The following is an 8,436-nucleotide window of genomic DNA, read 5'->3' as shown; positions in this document are numbered from 1 at the left end:
AATTCACCCACATACACACACACAAAAAAACCAGGGCGCGGGGGAAGAAGATATAACAACTATACTTTTTTGAAGTTGTTACAACAAGCAAACGGAAAGGACATTCTTGGGTGGGAGGGGAGAGAGGGAGGAGGGAGGGAGGTGTCGGTGATGGGTCATAATAATCAAATACATTGTATATTGACAAAAGAAATATTTAATGGAAAAAAAAAAGATCAGCCCTAAAAGAAATTCTCAAGGAAGTACTGGGTTTGATACCTGAAAAACAACCATCACTGCCATGAATACTCAAGAAAGAACAAAACCTATCAGTAAAACAAAAATGCTAACAATAAAGAAAAAAAAAGTTTATCTACCACCCCAAGAAACCAACAAATACAGAAGACAAACAGAAAATCAGAAAGAAAGGACCAAACGATACTCAAGACATCTAAACAAAAATCAATAAAATGCTAGAAGTGAATCAACACCTTTCAACAATAACTCTAAATGTAAAGGGATTAAATTCCCCACTCAAAAGACACAGACTGACTGACTGGATTAAAAAGATGGATGCAATAATATGCTGCCTTCAAGAGACTCACCTTACCTGTAAAGAGACACATAGACTAAGAGTGAGAGGATGGAAAAAGATATACCATGCAAATAGAAATGAAAAGTGAGCTGGAGTAGCTATTCTTATATTAGATAAAATAGACTTTAAACCAAAAACCATAAAAAGAGATAAAGAAGGACACTATATAATGATAAAAGGATGTATCCATCAAGAAGACATAACAATCAAATATATACACACCCAATGTCAGACCAGCCAGATTTATAAAGCAAACACTATTAGATCTAAAGAATGAGATAGACACTAACACCATAATAGCGGGGGACCTGAATACCCCACTCTCAACATTGGATAGATCATCTAGGCAAAAAATCAATAGAGAAACACAAGATCTAAACAACACTTGAGACCAATTGCACTTGGCAGATATCTACAGAACATTCCATTCAACAACCTCAGAATATTCATTCTTCTCATCAGCTCACGGAACATTCTCCAGGATAGGACACATGTTAGGTCACAAAGCAAATCTCAACAAATCCAAAAAAAATTGGAATTATTCCATGTATTTTTTCAGATCACAATGGATTAAAATTAGAAATCAAAACAAACAAAACTCTGGAAACTATACAAATGCATGGAAATTAAACAACATTCTACTTAATGACATATGGGTCCAAGAAGAAATTAAACAGGAAATAAAAAAATTTCTTGAAAATAATGACACATCATACCAAAACCTGTGGGATACTGCAAAATCAGTACTAAGGGAGAAATTTATTATATTAAATGCTTACTTCAGAAGAATGGAAAGATGGCAAATAAACAACATGACATTTCACCTTAAAGATCTAGAAAAACAAGAATAATCCAAACCCAAAGTTAGTAGACAGAAAGAAATAATTAATTTCAGAGCAGAACTAAATGAAATAGAAACCCAAAAAATGATACAAAAGACCAATGAAACAAAAAGCTGGGTTTTTTTTTTTTTTTTCCCTTTTTTGGTCTTTTTTCGTGTCCGGCAACGGACCGCAACCCTCAGTGTCGCGCCCGTACCGGACCGGGACCGGCAACGGGATCGCAACCCTCGGTGCTGCGCCCGCCCCTCGCTCAGCCAGTGAGTGGGAACCGGTCTGTGTGTGGGATCTGAACCCTCGGCAGGAGTACCGCCGCACTCCCAAGCGGCGCACTGTAGCAGTGCACCACTGGGCCGGCCCCAAAAGTTGGTTTTTTGAAAAGATAAATACAATTGGCAAACCTAAGAAAAGAAGAGAGAAGATCCAAATAACAAAAATTAGAAATGAAAAAGGTGATATTACAACTGATACATCAGAAATACAGGGAATCATTAGAGACTACTATAAACAACTATATGCCAACAAATTTGAAAATCTGAAGGAAATGGATAAATTTCTGTACACATAAAAACTACCAAAACTGAGCCAAGAAGATATAGAAAATCTGAACAGACCAATAACAATGAAAGAGATTGAAGCTGTTATCAGCAGTCTCCCAGCAAAGAAAGGCCCAGGACCGGACGGGTCCACCATGGAGTTCTACCAAACCTTCAAAGAGGAACTGATACCAATTCTCTACAAACTATCCCAAAAGATTGAAACAGAGGCCATTCTCCCAAACTCATTTTATGAGGCAAACATCATCATGATACCAAAACCAGACAAAGATACATCGAAAATAGAAAACTACAGGGCAATATCCTTGATGAATATAGATGCAAAAATCCTCAATAAAATACAATCTAACAGAATACAGCAACACATACACAAAATTATCCACCACGATCAAGTAGGATTCATCCCAGGGATGCAGGGTCGGTTCAACACACTCAAATCAGTAAATGTGATACATCACATCAATAAAAGCAAAGACAAAAACCATATGATCATCTCTATAGATGCTGAAAAAGCATTTGACAAAATTCAACATCCATTCATGATAAAGACTCTCTACACGTTAGGTATAGATGGAAAGTATCTCAGCACAATTAAAGCCATATATGATAAGCCCACTGCTAAAATCATTGTGAACGGGGAAAAGCTGAAAGCTTTTCTCTTAAGAACAGGAACTAGACAAGGATGCCCACTCTCACCACTACTATTCAACATAGTGTTGGAAGTACTAGCCAGAGCAATCAGAGAAGAGATGGAAATAAACGGCATCCAGGTTGGAAAAGGTGAAGTCAAACTGTCCCTGTTTGCAGATGACATGATCCTATATATTGAACAGCCTAAAGCCTCTACAAAAAAACACTCAGAGTTGATAAATGATTTCAGCAAAGTTGCAGGATACAAAATCAACTCACAAAAATCAGTAGCATTTCTATACTCCAACAGTGAACACACAGAAGAGGAAATCAACAAAGCTAGCCCATTCACAATGGCCACCAAAAAATATAAAATATGTAGGAATAAAGTTAACCAAGGATGTGAAAAATCTCTATAATGAGAACTACAAACCACTGCTGAGAGAAATTAAAGAGGACACAAGAAGATGGAAAGATATCACATGCTCTTGGATTGGAAGAATTAACATTGTGAAAATGTTCTTATTACCCAAAGTAACCTGTAGATTCAATGCAATCCCCATCAACATTCCAATGACATTTTCCTCAGAAATGGATAAAACAATCTCACCCTTCATATGGAAGAACAAAAAAACCACACATAGCCAAAGCAATCCTGAGCAAAAAAATAAAGCTGGAAGCATAACACTACCTGACTTTAAACTACATTACAAAGCTATAATAACAAAAACAACATGGTATTGGCATAAAAACAGACATACAGATCAATGGAATAGAATAGAGAACCCAGAAATCAACCCATACAACTACAGCCATCTGATCTTTGACAAAGGCAGCAAGTCTACACACTGGGGAAGAGACTGCAGAGGCAAGATCCTCTACTTTAGATTCTTTTGAGAGATTCCCGGGATAACTATAATGAAAGTCAGACTTCTTACCAAGGCCTGCAGGTCCCATGTGGTCTGACTACTGCCTGCCTCTCCCACTCCTCCTGTGCCCTCTTCTCCTCTGTGCTCAACACCCTCTGGCCACAACTGATCTCCTTTCTGTTCCTCTAACTTGCAAGTTTACAAAACACCATCTGTAATTTTTATATTGAGAAGCATTGTGGGACTGTGGAAATCAAATCAAACTTACTTTAATTCAAATCCAAATCTGTCGGAAACTAGTTGTGGACCTTGGTTAGGTCAATGAAACCTGCCACGTTCTGTTTCCTCATCTGAAAGGGGGTGACAATACCTACCTGGGCAAACTGTTATGAGAAGTAAATGAAACAATGTGTACAAAGTGTTGTGCATATATATGTACACATGAGATACAGAGAAGGTTAGTGAGGATAGTGCTATTAAGTGATTTGCTAAAATTTCCCCTTCTGGGATATGGTCCAGCCACTGTGTGATCAAGTTCTCTTTTTTATCCATCAAAGCTACTTCTTTCTACTGCCTGCAACACTAAACAGCAGACAGGTTGATGAAATGGAAGGAAATGTATCTACTGGTTAACTTAGTTCTCGGATGGCAAAGAGCATCTGCTTCATCTCCAGTGGCAGCCCCACCTGCTGGAGCCCAAGGGCCTGTGCTGAGGAGGTGAGCAACTGGGTGTACAGGAGGATGCACCAACCCCTCATGTCAGGGCCCCAGCCCCTGCCTTTAGAGCACCATTGTCCCTCCATCTGTTAATTCAGGCTCTGGCTCTGAAATGAATTAAGTGATATCCAAGTTACTATATTTACTTGTCACTATTATTGCATGCCAAGGAGCTCTAGCAAATTGCTCCTGGGTACTGTGATGCTCCAGCTATAATTGCTGGGTGTCATGTGAGCTAATTTGCACACACAGGAAGAGTTCATTTGGGAGGCAGAAGAGCAGTGAAGAACATAGATTTAGGGTCAGACTAGAGTTCAAAATCCTGTTCCATCATGTACCAGCTTTGTGACCTTGGGTAAACTATTTTCTGGGTTTTCTATTTCTTCCTTCCATATAATAAGCATGATTCCATCTACCTTGCAAGGTTTATTTGGAGAATTATATGTGCCCATCACATGTCAACTTGTAATATATGATAGCTACTACTGCCATCACCTTTCCCTACAGATAGCATTATCCTCTCAGGAGGAAGTTGACAGAAATGGTTGGAAATATCTAAGGGCTCCTACCATGACCCCACTGTAACAGGGCCAAAGTGTGGAAGCTCTCCTTGTTTCCAACTTGTGCCTTGTGTTCTGAGTGTGATAAGTGAATTCTAGGGGAATTAGAGAGTTTACTTCTGAACACTTCTTAGGGTGAAAGTAATGTGGGTAATAAATTATCTTCTCTTCTTCAAGATCTTCTTGGTCATTATTCTCTAATCTAGTTAGAATGTCCAATGCAGGTGCACCCATCTTTATCAAGAAGCAATGGTAAACTGGGGAAAATGCTCACTGCAAATGAGCATCGGTATAAGGAAGGATGGATTTTTCATGGAATGGCAAAGAATCATACTTAAAATCTTGAGCTGACATCCAAAATCAGATGTGAGGGTTTCGTTGTGCTTTCTTCCCAAATATACAAGTACTCGCTTTCCTTTTAATAGACAATCGAAAGTTTGTGTTAGAAATCTTCCTAAGGTGTCTAGAGTACATTCTAGCTTATGTGGATTTCCTCCCTTTGATGTCATGGCAAAGCATCCAACCTTCCTTGAATCCCCTTTCACCGCACCTTTCAAAGTTTCTAGAGTCTAAAATTTAACTAATCAGGGTCATTTGTCATTCTAGGACATCTTTGGTTTTCTGGGATATTTGTGTTTCTAATGCATGCAGATGATGTGGCAGTCAAAATATCTACCAAGTCGTCTCAGATCTTATTAGAAGGAAACAAGCACTGATAGAGAAAGATCTATCTCTATTGAACCTCTAAACGAAAGTAAGTAAAATCAAATGGTCTATATGCTTCTCTCCATGAGAAGTACAACCAGGTAGTTTTATATGAGGACCCATTAGAGACTACCCAGCTCAAAATCTTTCTCTCTTAGTCCTAATATATTCATTAAAATTCCTGTATTCGGATGCTCCTTCCTTCTTTCCTTCCTTCCTCATTCATTGATTCATTTATCTGTTCCTTCCTGTGAATGGTTATAGCTCATGAGGGCAGGTGTCCTAGCTAGCTTCCTCACCATTCTCTTACTAGTACTTAGGACATATTGTAGGAGCTCAACACATTTTTGCAAAATAAATGGATGAATGAACATTTACCGAGTACTTATTATGTTCCTGGTTGCTCAACCCTTAGAGTTAAAATCACGTTTCCCAAACTTCAGTTATTTGCATGCTGCCTTCCCAATATTTGCCAAATCTGTGAACTACTTTTTCTTCTATTTATTTGCCATTTTTCTTTAAATTGACTTTTCTTTATATTTGTCCTCATCCAAAGCGATAATATCTGTAAAATTACGCACTAGGTGTCTATTTGCATTTTTTTCCTAAATCACATTGCAAATTTGTAACTTTTTTATTTTAAGTTTCTTTTACAACTAAAATTATCTCAAGAGCCTCCATTAAAATACAAATTTTATCTGGAATGAGTTCAAAATGTTATTGATCACACTCATTAGCTATGAACCTCTAAAATAAAGGGGATGCAGAAACAGAAGTTCTACAGAGGAAGTACTTCAGAGTGGGGACTGCCGCTCACGGGAGTAGGTAACTTTGCATTCCCAAGGGTCAGTGGGGACTATGGGAAGCATCAGCATTTGTGTTTCTAGCTCTTTGTAACATTGGTTGGATAAATTGTTTGCTGAGCCTCTTATCCTTCTTATCTCTTATCCCTCTATTATGGAAGCAACAACAACCAACTACACCACCTGAGGGTTGAAAAGCATTTGAAACATGTAACGAACCATCTATATCCAATAATAACTATATAACAGTTGCACAATCAATAAATATATTTATTTATATTATCACGAGGTTGATAAGCAGTTAATGTGAAGTTTAACACCAAATAGCAGAAAAGGGTTACAGAAAAGTGCTGGGGGGAATGTATTTCATTCATTCATGCTTTTAATTGTTCAGTTAATACTTAACTATGTTGTTGCCCCATAACATTATAGCAAAAGACAGGCATAGTCCTTCCCTCATAGTCTAGTGGGAGACATGGACAGTTACATAATTACACATATAATTATTATAGCAATGATAGATGCCAAAATGAAAATACAAATTGCATAGATAATGTACGGCAGGGGGACCAACTCATGTGAAGAGTTGGGGAGGGCATTCTTGCAGAAGTGACTTTTCAGCCAAGGCCTGAAACATGATTAAAAGTTAAATAAGCATCATTTCCAGGTGGCGAGGAATGGAGTGGCCAATGGCCTGCAGATCACCATGCCCAAGTTTTATTGTGGCTACTGTGATACGTACCTCACCCAAGACTCTCCATCTGTGTGAAAGACACATTGTGGTGGTAGAAAACACAAAGAGAATGTGAAAGACTACTTTCAGAAACAGATGGAAGAGCAGGCTCAGAGCCTGACTGACAAAACAATGGCTGTGTTTCAACAAGGAAAGATACTTCTACTCCATCCTCTGCTCCTCCTCCTGCAGGGGCAATGATCCCACCTCCCCCCCAGTCTCCCAGCTCCTTCTTGCCTCGCATCAGCCAGCGCCCCATGGTGGGGGGTCCTCCCATGATGCTAATGATGGGCCCTCTTCCTCCAGGGATGGTGCCAGTGGGAACTGCTCCTGGAATGAAGCTTTCCACGGGAGGCCACGTGCCAGCCATGTCTGGACTCCCAGTGATGAGACCTCCTTCCATCTCATGATGGTACCCACTTGGCCAGGAATGAGGTGACCAGACAGATAAACATAGAGGGGAGGCCTCTTTATATCGGTTTTATGTTACTTGTTCTACTTCACCATGAGATCATAGTGCTGTGACTTGGTGTTTTCTAACAGCATGACATGGAAGACTTGCTCCCCTTTCTATCGAAGAGAGAATGGTTTTGTGGGGGGAGAAGTGGGACCAAAAAAGTGCAGTTTCTATTTATATTATGAAACACAAAAATAAAATTGTGAATTCTTTTAGTCAAAACAAAACAAAAGCATTAAGTAAGTATACAAAGGAGCACTGAAAACCTACTTTCCAAATTTTTATGAGACCAGGTCCCCCCTCTTCTTATGGCTTCTACTCTGAGCTTGAAGTTCTGGTGGGTTTTCCAGCTGGTGGATCACCCTGGCTGCCACTGCCTTGAAATAGAAATTTGAAGTGTGGCTCAGGGAAAGATCATAGGACCCAGAAAACTTCTCACAGGCTCCACTGAGTCATGCCTCCACCCCTAATTAGAAAGAATTAACTGTTAAAAATACACTGTTTCCACTTCTTATGGGAATTCCCTTTGCCAAAGAAAAGCACAAACGTGGTAGGCATAGATGTAGAGTTTGTAAATGTAGGAAGGTTAGAGAGTGAAAACAATTATAGCAGACAAGTTTAGTGTGACATATAAATATCTCTACCCAGCTCACTAGGCCTCCAAGTCCCAATGGAGTCCTCCTTGACAGACCAGCTAAGAGAAGGGCCATCAGCAAGTATCAATGAAAACAAAAATTATTCTGCTCCTATAGCTCGGCCTCCCCTGTATTTATGATCCTCGGAATGATTCAATCTGTTTATTTTTTGGTTGATTTTTTTCTTTTTTTTTCTTTTTTTTTTCGTGACCGGCAACGGATCGCAACCCTCAGTGTCGCGCCCGTACTGGACCAGGACCGGCAACGGGATCGCAACCCTCGGTGTTGCTCCCGCACCTCACTCAGCCAGTGAGCGGCCGGTCTGTATGTGGGATCCGAATCCTCGGCGGGAGTGCT

The 8,436-nt window shown here is 39.6% G+C and overlaps 1 pseudogene; it reads left to right on the top strand.

Annotated features, from left to right (window-relative positions):
- Positions 1-6,960: 6,960 nt before the first annotated feature.
- On the top strand, positions 6,961-7,438 carry LOC103601710 (annotated as a pseudogene).
- The last annotated feature ends 998 nt before the right edge of the window (positions 7,439-8,436 follow it).

This window comes from Galeopterus variegatus, unplaced genomic scaffold (assembly GCF_000696425.1).
Source record: "Galeopterus variegatus unplaced genomic scaffold, G_variegatus-3.0.2 Scaffold3844, whole genome shotgun sequence".
NCBI lineage: Eukaryota > Metazoa > Chordata > Mammalia > Dermoptera > Cynocephalidae > Galeopterus > Galeopterus variegatus.
Note: the sequence above shows the minus strand (reverse complement) of the source record. Positions and strands in the feature narration are given on the sequence as shown.